Source organism: Palaemon carinicauda, chromosome 22 (genome assembly GCF_036898095.1).
Source record: "Palaemon carinicauda isolate YSFRI2023 chromosome 22, ASM3689809v2, whole genome shotgun sequence".
Taxonomy (NCBI): domain Eukaryota; kingdom Metazoa; phylum Arthropoda; class Malacostraca; order Decapoda; family Palaemonidae; genus Palaemon; species Palaemon carinicauda.
Window position 1 is genome coordinate 56,887,936 of NC_090746.1, and position 11,531 is coordinate 56,899,466.

Here is an 11,531-nt window from a genome sequence, read left to right on the forward strand (position 1 = left end):
GCTGGAGTTGGCCGAAAGCTATTTCAGAAGGAAGGGCAACCTCTGGCACGGCAGAAAAACCTATAAGTTCAATGCTTAAAATGCTGAAGTAGCTTTCAAATTGCTTCTCTAAGTAATCCAACTCAAATATAAGTCATGACACCACTAATAGGCTAGCTGGAGTTGGCCAAAAGCTATTTCAAAAGGAAGGGCAACCTCTGGCGTGGCAGAAAAACCCGTAAGTTCAATGCCCAAAATGCTGAAGTAGCTTTCAAATTGCTTCTCTAAGTAATCCAACTCAAATATAACTCATGACACCACTAATAGGCTAGCTGGAGTTGGCTGAAAGCTATTTCAGAAGGAAGGGCAACCTCTGGCGCGGCGGAAAAACCCGTAAGTTCAATGCCCAAAATGCTGAAGTAGCTTTCAAATTGCTACTTTAAGTAATCCAACTCAAATATAAGTCATGACACCACTAATAGGCTACCTGGAGTTAGCCGAAAGCTATTTCAGAAGGAAGGGCAAACTCTGGCGCGGCGGAAAAACCCGAAAGTTCAATGCCCAAAATGCTGGAGTAGCTTTCAAATTGCTTCTCTAAGTAATCCATCTCAAATATAAGTCATGACACCACTAATAGGCTAGCTGGAGTTGGCCGAAAGCTATTTCAGAAGGAAGGGCAACCTCTGGCGCGGCGGAAAAACCCGAAAGTTCAATGCCCAAATTGCTGGAGAAGCTTTCAAATTGCTTCTCTAAGTAATCCATCTCAAATATAAGTCATGACACCACTAATAGGCTAGCTGGAGTTGGCCGAAAGCTATTTCAGAAGGAAGGGCAACCTCTGGCGCGGCGGAAAAACCCGTAAGTTCAATGCCCAAAATGCTGAAGTAGCTCTCAAATTGCTTCTCTAAGTAATCCTACTCAAATATAACTCATGACACCACTAATAGGCTAGCTGGAGTTGGCCGAAAGCTATTTCAGAAGGAAGGGCAACCTCTGGCGCGGCGGAAAAACCCGGAAGTTCAATGCCCAAAATGCTAACGTAGCTTTCAAATTGCTTCTCTAAGTAATCCATCTCAAATAAAAGTCATGACACCACTAATAGGCTAGCTGGAGTTGGCCGAAAGCTATTTCAGGAGGAAGGGCAACCTCTGGCGCGGCGGAAAAACCCGGAAGTTCAATGCCCAAAATGCTAACGTAGCTTTCAAATTGCTTCTCTAAGTAATCCATCTCAAATAAAAGTCATGACACCACTAATAGGCTAGCTGGAGTTGGCCGAAAGCTATTTCAGAAGGAAGGGCAACCTCTGGCGCGGCGGAAAAACCCGGAAGTTCAATGCCCAAAATGCTAACGTAGCTTTCAAATTGCTTCTCTAAGTAATCCATCTCAAATAAAAGTCATGACACCACTAATAGGCTAGCTGGAGTTGGCCGAAAGCTATTTCAGAAGGAAGGGCAACCTCTGGTGCGGCGGAAAAACCCGAAAGTTCAATGCCCAAAATGCTGAAGTAGCTTTCAAATTGCTTCTCTAAGTAATCCAACTCAAATATAACTCATGACACCACTAATAGGCTAGCTGGAGTTGGCCGAAAGCTATTTCAGAAGGAAGGGCAACCTCTGGCGCGGCGGAAAAACCCGGAAGTTCAATGCCCAAAATGCTGAAGTAGCTTTCAAATTGCTTCTCTAAGTAATCCATCTCAAATATAAGTCATGACACCACTAATAGGCTAGCTGGAGTTGGCCGAAAGCTATTTCAGAAGGAAGGGCAACCTCTGGCGCGGCGAAAAACCCGAAAGTTCAATGCCCAAAATGCTGAAGTAGCTTTCAAATTGCTTCTCTAAGTAATCCATCTCAAATATAAGTCATGACACCACTAATAGGCTAGCTGGAGTTGGCCGAAAGCTATTTCAGAAGGAAGGGCAACCTCTGGCGCGGCAGAAAAACCCATAAGTTCAATGCCCAAAATGCTGAAGTAGCTTTCAAATTGCTTCTCTAAGTAATCCAACTCAAATATAAGTCATGACACCACTAATAGGCTAGCTGGAGTTGGCCGAAAGCTATTTCAGAAGGAAGGGCAACCTCTGGCGCGGCGGAAAAACCCGGAAGTTCAATGCCCAAAATGCTGAAGTAGCTTTCAAATTGCTTCTCTAAGTAATCCAACTCAAATATAAGTCATGACACCACTAATAGGCTAGCTGGAGTTGGCCGAAAGCTATTTCAGAAGGAAGGGCAACCTCTGGCGCGGCAAAAACCCGTAAGTTCAATGCCCAAAATGCTGAAGTAGCTTTCAAATTGCTTCTCTAAGTAATCCAACTCAAATATAACTCATGACACCACTAATAGGCTAGCTGGAGTTGGCCGAAAGCTATTTCAGAAGGAAGGGCAACCTCTGGCGCGGCGGAAAAACCCGGAAGTTCAATGCCCAAAATGCTGAAGTAGCTTTCAAATTGCTTCTCTAAGTAATCCAACTCAAATATAACTCATGACACCACTAATAGGCTAGCTGGAGTTGGCCGAAAGCTATTTCAGAAGGAAGGGCAACCTCTGGCGCGGCGGAAAAACCCGGAAGTTCAATGCCCAAAATGCTGAAGTAGCTTTCAAATTGCTTCTCTAAGTAATCCAACTCAAATATACTCATGACACCACTAATAGGCTAGCTGGAGTTGGCCGAAAGCTATTTCAGAAGGAAGGGCAACCTCTGGCGCGGCGGAAAAACCCGGAAGTTCAATGCCCAAAATGCTAAGTAGCTTTCAAATTGCTTCTCTAAGTAATCCATCTCAAATATAAGTCATGACACCACTAATAGGCTAGCTGGAGTTGGCCGAAAGCTATTTCAGAAGGAAGGGCAACCTCTGGCGCGGCGGAAAAACCCGGAAGTTCAATGCCCAAAATGCTGAAGTAGCTTTCAAATTGCTTCTCTAAGTAATCCAACTCAAATATAACTCATGACACCACTAATAGGCTAGCTGGAGTTGGCCGAAAGCTATTTCAGAAGGAAGGGCAACCTCTGGCGCAGCGGAAAAACCCGAAAGTTCAATGCCCAAAATGCTGAAGTAGCTTTCAAATTGCTTCTCTAAGTAATCCATCTCAAATATAAGTCATGACACCACTAATAGGCTAGCTGGAGTTGGCCGAAAGCTATTTCAGAAGGAAGGGCAACCTCTGGCGCGGCGGAAAAACCTGAAAGTTCAATGCCCAAAATGCTAAAGTAGCTTTCAAATTGCTTCTCTAAGTAATCCAACTCAAATATAACTCATGACACCACTAATAGGCTAGCTGGAGTTGGCCGAAAGCTATTTCAGAAGGAAGGGCAACCTCTGGCGCGGCGGAAAAACCCGTAAGTTCAATGCCCAAAATGCTAAGTAGCTTTCAAATTGCTTCTCTAAGTAATCCAACTCAAATATAACTCATGACACCACTAATAGGCTAGCTGGAGTTGGCCGAAAGCTATTTCAGAAGGAAGGGCAACCTCTGGCGCGGCGGAAAAACCCGTAAGTTCAATGCCCAAAATGCTGAAGTAGCTTTCAAATTGCTTCTCTAAGTAATCCATCAAATATAACTCATGACACCACTAATAGGCTAGCTGGAGTTGGCCGAAAGCTATTTCAGAAGGAAGGGCAACCTCTGGCGCGGCGGAAAAACCCGAAAGTTCAATGCCCAAAATGCTGAAGTAGCTTTCAAATTGCTTCTCTAAGTAATCCATCTCAAATATAAGTCATGACACCACTAATAGGCTAGCTGGAGTTGGCCGAAAGCTATTTCAGAAGGAAGGGCAACCTCTGGCGCGGCGGAAAAACCCGAAGTTCAATGCCCAAAATGCTGAAGTAGCTTTCAAATTGCTTCTCTAAGTAATCCATCTCAAATATAAGTCATGACACCACTAATAGGCTAGCTGGAGTTGGCCGAAAGCTATTTCAGAAGGAAGGGCAACCTCTGGCGCGGCGGAAAAACCCGTAAGTTCAATGCCCAAAATGCTGAAGTAGCTTTCAAATTGCTTCTCTAAGTAATCCAACTCAAATATAACTCATGACACCACTAATAGGCTAGCTGGAGTTGGCCGAAAGCTATTTCAGAAGGAAGGGCAACCTCTGGCGCGGCGGAAAAACCCGTAAGTTCAATGCCCAAAATGCTGAAGTAGCTTTCAAATTGCTTCTCTAAGTAATCCAACTCAAATATAACTCATGACACCACTAATAGGCTAGCTGGAGTTGGCCGAAAGCTATTTCAGAAGGAAGGGCAACCTCTGGCGCGGCGGAAAAACCCGTAAGTTCAATGCCCAAAATGCTGAAGTAGCTTTCAAATTGCTTCTCTAAGTAATCCAACTCAAATATACTATGACACCACTAATAGGCTAGCTGGAGTTGGCCGAAAGCTATTTCAGAAGGAAGGGCAACCTCTGGCGCGGCGAAAAACCCGTAAGTTCAATGCCCAAAATGCTAAGTAGCTTTCAAATTGCTTCTCTAAGTAATCCAACTCAAATATAACTCATGACACCACTAATAGGCTAGCTGGAGTTGGCCGAAAGCTATTTCAGAAGGAAGGGCAACCTCTGGCGCGGCGGAAAAACCCGTAAGTTCAATGCCCAAAATGCTGAAGTAGCTTTCAAATTGCTTCTCTAAGTAATCCAACTCAAATATAACTCATGACACCACTAATAGGCTAGCTGGAGTTGGCCGAAAGCTATTTCAGAAGGAAGGGCAACCTCTGGCGCGGCGGAAAAACCCGGAAGTTCAATGCCCAAAATGCTGAAGTAGCTTTCAAATTGCTTCTCTAAGTAATCCATCTCAAATATAAGTCATGACACCACTAATAGGCTAGCTGGAGTTGGCCGAAAGCTATTTCAGAAGGAAGGGCAACCTCTGGCGCGGCGGAAAAACCCGAAGTTCAATGCCCAAAATGCTGAAGTAGCTTTCAAATTGCTTCTCTAAGTAATCCATCTCAAATATAAGTCATGACACCACTAATAGGCTAGCTGGAGTTGGCCGAAAGCTATTTCAGAAGGAAGGGCAACCTCTGGCGCGGCGGAAAAACCCGTAAGTTCAATGCCCAAAATGCTGAAGTAGCTTTCAAATTGCTTCTCTAAGTAATCCAACTCAAATATAACTCATGACACCACTAATAGGCTAGCTGGAGTTGGCCGAAAGCTATTTCAGAAGGAAGGGCAACCTCTGGCGCGGCGGAAAAACCCGTAAGTTCAATGCCCAAAATGCTGAAGTAGCTTTCAAATTGCTTCTCTAAGTAATCCAACTCAAATATAACTCATGACACCACTAATAGGCTAGCTGGAGTTGGCCGAAAGCTATTTCAGAAGGAAGGGCAACCTCTGGCGCGGCGGAAAAACCCGTAAGTTCAATGCCCAAAATGCTGAAGTAGCTTTCAAATTGCTTCTCTAAGTAATCCAACTCAAATATACTATGACACCACTAATAGGCTAGCTGGAGTTGGCCGAAAGCTATTTCAGAAGGAAGGGCAACCTCTGGCGCGGCGGAAAAACCCGGAAGTTCAATGCCCAAAATGCTGAAGTAGCTTTCAAATTGCTTCTCTAAGTAATCCAACTCAAATATAACTCATGACACCACTAATAGGCTAGCTGGAGTTGGCCGAAAGCTATTTCAGAAGGAAGGGCAACCTCTGGCGCGGCGGAAAAACCCGTAAGTTCAATGCCCAAAATGCTGAAGTAGCTTTCAAATTGCTTCTCTAAGTAATCCAACTCAAATATAAGTCATGACACCACTAATAGGCTAGCTGGAGTTGGCCGAAAGCTATTTCAGAAGGAAGGGCAACCTCTGGCGCGGCGGAAAAACCCGGAAGTTCAATGCCCAAAATGCTGAAGTAGCTTTCAAATTGCTTCTCTAAGTAATCCATCTCAAATATAAGTCATGACACCACTAATAGGCTAGCTGGAGTTGGCCGAAAGCTATTTCAGAAGGAAGGGCAACCTCTGGCGCGGCGGAAAAACCCGAAGTTCAATGCCCAAAATGCTGAAGTAGCTTTCAAATTGCTTCTCTAAGTAATCCATCTCAAATATAAGTCATGACACCACTAATAGGCTAGCTGGAGTTGGCCGAAAGCTATTTCAGAAGGAAGGGCAACCTCTGGCGCGGCGGAAAAACCCGAAGTTCAATGCCCAAAATGCTGAAGTAGCTTTCAAATTGCTTCTCTAAGTAATCCAACTCAAATATAACTCATGACACCACTAATAGGCTAGCTGGAGTTGGCCGAAAGCTATTTCAGAAGGAAGGGCAACCTCTGGCGCGGCGGAAAAACCCGTAAGTTCAATGCCCAAAATGCTGAAGTAGCTTTCAAATTGCTTCTCTAAGTAATCCAACTCAAATATAACTCATGACACCACTAATAGGCTAGCTGGAGTTGGCCGAAAGCTATTTCAGAAGGAAGGGCAACCTCTGGCGCGGCGGAAAAACCCGTAAGTTCAATGCCCAAAATGCTGAAGTAGCTTTCAAATTGCTTCTCTAAGTAATCCAACTCAAATATAAGTCATGACACCACTAATAGGCTAGCTGGAGTTGGCCGAAAGCTATTTCAGAAGGAAGGGCAACCTCTGGCGCGGCGGAAAAACCCGGAAGTTCAATGCCCAAAATGCTGAAGTAGCTTTCAAATTGCTTCTCTAAGTAATCCATCTCAAATATAAGTCATGACACCACTAATAGGCTAGCTGGAGTTGGCCGAAAGCTATTTCAGAAGGAAGGGCAACCTCTGGCGCGGCGGAAAAACCCGAAAGTTCAATGCCCAAAATGCTGAAGTAGCTTTCAAATTGCTTCTCTAAGTAATCCATCTCAAATATAAGTCATGACACCACTAATAGGCTAGCTGGAGTTGGCCGAAAGCTATTTCAGAAGGAAGGGCAACCTCTGGCGCGGCGGAAAAACCCGAAAGTTCAATGCCCAAAATGCTGAAGTAGCTTTCAAATTGCTTCTCTAAGTAATCCATCTCAAATATAAGTCATGACACCACTAATAGGCTAGCTGGAGTTGGCCGAAAGCTATTTCAGAAGGAAGGGCAACCTCTGGCGCGGCGGAAAAACCCGTAAGTTCAATGCCCAAAATGCTAAGTAGCTTTCAAATTGCTTCTCTAAGTAATCCAACTCAAATATAACTCATGACACCACTAATAGGCTAGCTGGAGTTGGCCGAAAGCTATTTCAGAAGGAAGGGCAACCTCTGGCGCGGCGGAAAAACCCGTAAGTTCAATGCCCAAAATGCTGAAGTAGCTTTCAAATTGCTTCTCTAAGTAATCCAAATCAAATATAACTCATGACACCACTAATAGGCTAGCTGGAGTTGGCCGAAAGCTATTTCAGAAGGAAGGGCAACCTCTGGCGCGGCGGAAAAACCCGTAAGTTCAATGCCCAAAATGCTGAAGTAGCTTTCAAATTGCTTCTCTAAGTAATCCAATCAAATATAAGTCATGACACCACTAATAGGCTAGCTGGAGTTGGCCGAAAGCTATTTCAGAAGGAAGGGCAACCTCTGGCGCGGCGGAAAAACCCGAAAGTTCAATGCCCAAAATGCTGAAGTAGCTTTCAAATTGCTTCTCTAAGTAATCCAATCTCAAATATAAGTCATGACACCACTAATAGGCTAGCTGGAGTTGGCCGAAAGCTATTTCAGAAGGAAGGGCAACCTCTGGCGCGGCGGAAAAACCCGTAAGTTCAATGCCCAAAATGCTGAAGTAGCTTTCAAATTGCTTCTCTAAGTAATCCAACTCAAATATAAGTCATGACACCACTAATAGGCTAGCTGGAGTTGGCCGAAAGCTATTTCAGAAGGAAGGGCAACCTCTGGCGCGGCGGAAAAACCCGTAAGTTCAATGCCCAAAATGCTGAAGTAGCTTTCAAATTGCTTCTCTAAGTAATCCAACTCAAATATAACTCATGACACCACTAATAGGCTAGCTGGAGTTGGCCGAAAGCTATTTCAGAAGGAAGGGCAACCTCTGGCGCGGCGGAAAAACCCGTAAGTTCAATGCCCAAAATGCTGAAGTAGCTTTCAAATTGCTTCTCTAAGTAATCCAACTCAAATATAACTCATGACACCACTAATAGGCTAGCTGGAGTTGGCCGAAAGCTATTTCAGAAGGAAGGGCAACCTCTGGCGCGGCGGAAAAACCCGTAAGTTCAATGCCCAAAATGCTGAAGTAGCTTTCAAATTGCTTCTCTAAGTAATCCAACTCAAATATAAGTCATGACACCACTAATAGGCTAGCTGGAGTTGGCCGAAAGCTATTTCAGAAGGAAGGGCAACCTCTGGCGCGGCGGAAAAACCCGTAAGTTCAATGCCCAAAATGCTGAAGTAGCTTTCAAATTGCTTCTCTAAGTAATCCAATCTCAAATATAAGTCATGACACCACTAATAGGCTAGCTGGAGTTGGCCGAAAGCTATTTCAGAAGGAAGGGCAACCTCTGGCGCGGCGGAAAAACCCGTAAGTTCAATGCCCAAAATGCTGAAGTAGCTTTCAAATTGCTTCTCTAAGTAATCCAACTCAAATATAACTCATGACACCACTAATAGGCTAGCTGGAGTTGGCCGAAAGCTATTTCAGAAGGAAGGGCAACCTCTGGCGCGGCGGAAAAACCAGTAAGTTCAATGCCCAAAATGCTGAAGTAGCTTTCAAATTGCTTCTCTAAGTAATCCAACTCAAATATAACTCATGACACCACTAATAGGCTAGCTGGAGTTGGCCGAAAGCTATTTCAGAAGGAAGGGCAACCTCTGGCGCGGCGGAAAAACCCGTAAGTTCAATGCCCAAAATGCTGAAGTAGCTTTCAAATTGCTTCTCTAAGTAATCCAACTCAAATATAACTCATGACACCACTAATAGGCTAGCTGGAGTTGGCCGAAAGCTATTTCAGAAGGAAGGGCAACCTCTGGCGCGGCGGAAAAACCCGTAAGTTCAATGCCCAAAATGCTGAAGTAGCTTTCAAATTGCTTCTCTAAGTAATCCAACTCAAATATAAGTCATGACACCACTAATAGGCTAGCTGGAGTTGGCCGAAAGCTATTTCAGAAGGAAGGGCAACCTCTGGCGGGCGGAAAAACCCGTAAGTTCAATGCCCAAAATGCTGAAGTAGCTTTCAAATTGCTTCTCTAAGTAATCCAACTCAAATATAAGTCATGACACCACTAATAGGCTAGCTGGAGTTGGCCGAAAGCTATTTCAGAAGGAAGGGCAACCTCTGGCACGGCAGAAAAACCCGTAAGTTCAATGCCCAAAATGCTGAAGTAGCTTTCAAATTGCTTCTCTAAGTAATCCAACTCAAATATAAGTCATGACACCACTAATAGGCTAGCTGGAGTTGGCCAAAGCTATTTCAGAAGGAAGGGCAACCTCTGGCGCGGCGGAAAAACCCGTAAGTTCAATGCCCAAAATGCTGAAGTAGCTTTCAAATTGCTTCTCTAAGTAATCCAACTCAAATATAAGTCATGACACCACTAATAGGCTAGCTGGAGTTGGCCGAAAGCTATTTCAGAAGGAAGGGCAACCTCTGGCGCGGCGGAAAAACCCGAAGTTCAATGCCCAAAATGCTGAAGTAGCTTTCAAATTGCTTCTCTAAGTAATCCATCTCAAATATAAGTCATGACACCACTAATAGGCTAGCTGGAGTTGGCCGAAAGCTATTTCAGAAGGAAGGGCAACCTCTGGCGCGGCGGAAAAACCCGAAAGTTCAATGCCCAAAATGCTGGAGTAGCTTTCAAATTGCTTCTCTAAGTAATCCATCTCAAATATAAGTCATGACACCACTAATAGGCTAGCTGGAGTTGGCCGAAAGCTATTTCAGAAGGAAGGGCAACCTCTGGCGCGGCGGAAAAACCCGAAGTTCAATGCCCAAAATGCTGAAGTAGCTTTCAAATTGCTTCTCTAAGTAATCCATCTCAAATATAACTCATGACACCACTAATAGGCTAGCTGGAGTTGGCCGAAAGCTATTTCAGAAGGAAGGGCAACCTCTGGCGCGGCGGAAAAACCCGGAAGTTCAATGCCCAAAATGCTAACGTAGCTTTCAAATTGCTTCTCTAAGTAATCCATCTCAAATATAAAGTCATGACACCACTAATAGGCTAGCTGGAGTTGGCCGAAAGCTATTTCAGAAGGAAGGGCAACCTCTGGCGCGGCGGAAAAACCCGGAAGTTCAATGCCCAAAATGCTAACGTAGCTTTCAAATTGCTTCTCTAAGTAATCCATCTCAAATAAAAGTCATGACACCACTAATAGGCTAGCTGGAGTTGGCCGAAAGCTATTTCAGAAGGAAGGGCAACCTCTGGCGCGGCGGAAAAACCCGGAAGTTCAATGCCCAAAATGCTAACGTAGCTTTCAAATTGCTTCTCTAAGTAATCCATCTCAAATAAAAGTCATGACACCACTAATAGGCTAGCTGGAGTTGGCCGAAAGCTATTTCAGAAGGAAGGGCAACCTCTGGCGCGGCGGAAAAACCCGAAGTTCAATGCCCAAAATGCTGAAGTAGCTTTCAAATTGCTTCTCTAAGTAATCCAACTCAAATATAACTCATGACACCACTAATAGGCTAGCTGGAGTTGGCCGAAAGCTATTTCAGAAGGAAGGGCAACCTCTGGGCGGCGGAAAAACCCGAAAGTTCAATGCCCAAAATGCTGAAGTAGCTTTCAAATTGCTTCTCTAAGTAATCCAACTCAAATATAAGTCATGACACCACTAATAGGCTAGCTGGAGTTGGCCGAAAGCTATTTCAGAAGGAAGGGCAACCTCTGGCGCGGCGGAAAAACCCGGAAAGTTCAATGCCCAAAATGCTGAAGTAGCTTTCAAATTGCTTCTCTAAGTAATCCATCTCAAATATAAGTCATGACACCACTAATAGGCTAGCTGGAGTTGGCCGAAAGCTATTTCAGAAGGAAGGGCAACCTCTGGCGCGGCGAAAAACCCGGAAGTTCAATGCCCAAAATGCTGAAGTAGCTTTCAAATTGCTTCTCTAAGTAATCCAACTCAAATATAAGTCATGACACCACTAATAGGCTAGCTGGAGTTGGCCGAAAGCTATTTCAGAAGGAAGGGCAACCTCTGGCGCGGCGGAAAAACCCGGAAGTTCAATGCCCAAAATGCTGAAGTAGCTTTCAAATTGCTTCTCTAAGTAATCCAACTCAAATATAACTCATGACACCACTAATAGGCTAGCTGGAGTTGGCCGAAAGCTATTTCAGAAGGAAGGGCAACCTCTGGCGCGGCGGAAAAACCCGTAAGTTCAATGCCCAAAATGCTGAAGTAGCTTTCAAATTGCTTCTCTAAGTAATCCAACTCAAATATAACTCATGACACCACTAATAGGCTAGCTGGAGTTGGCCGAAAGCTATTTCAGAAGGAAGGGCAACCTCTGGCGCGGCGGAAAAACCCGGAAGTTCAATGCCCAAAATGCTGAAGTAGCTTTCAAATTGCTTCTCTAAGTAATCCAACTCAAATATAAGTCATGACACCACTAATAGGCTAGCTGGAGTTGGCCGAAAGCTATTTCAGAAGGAAGGGCAACCTCTGGCGCGGCGGAAAAACCCGGAAGTTCAATGCCCAAAATGC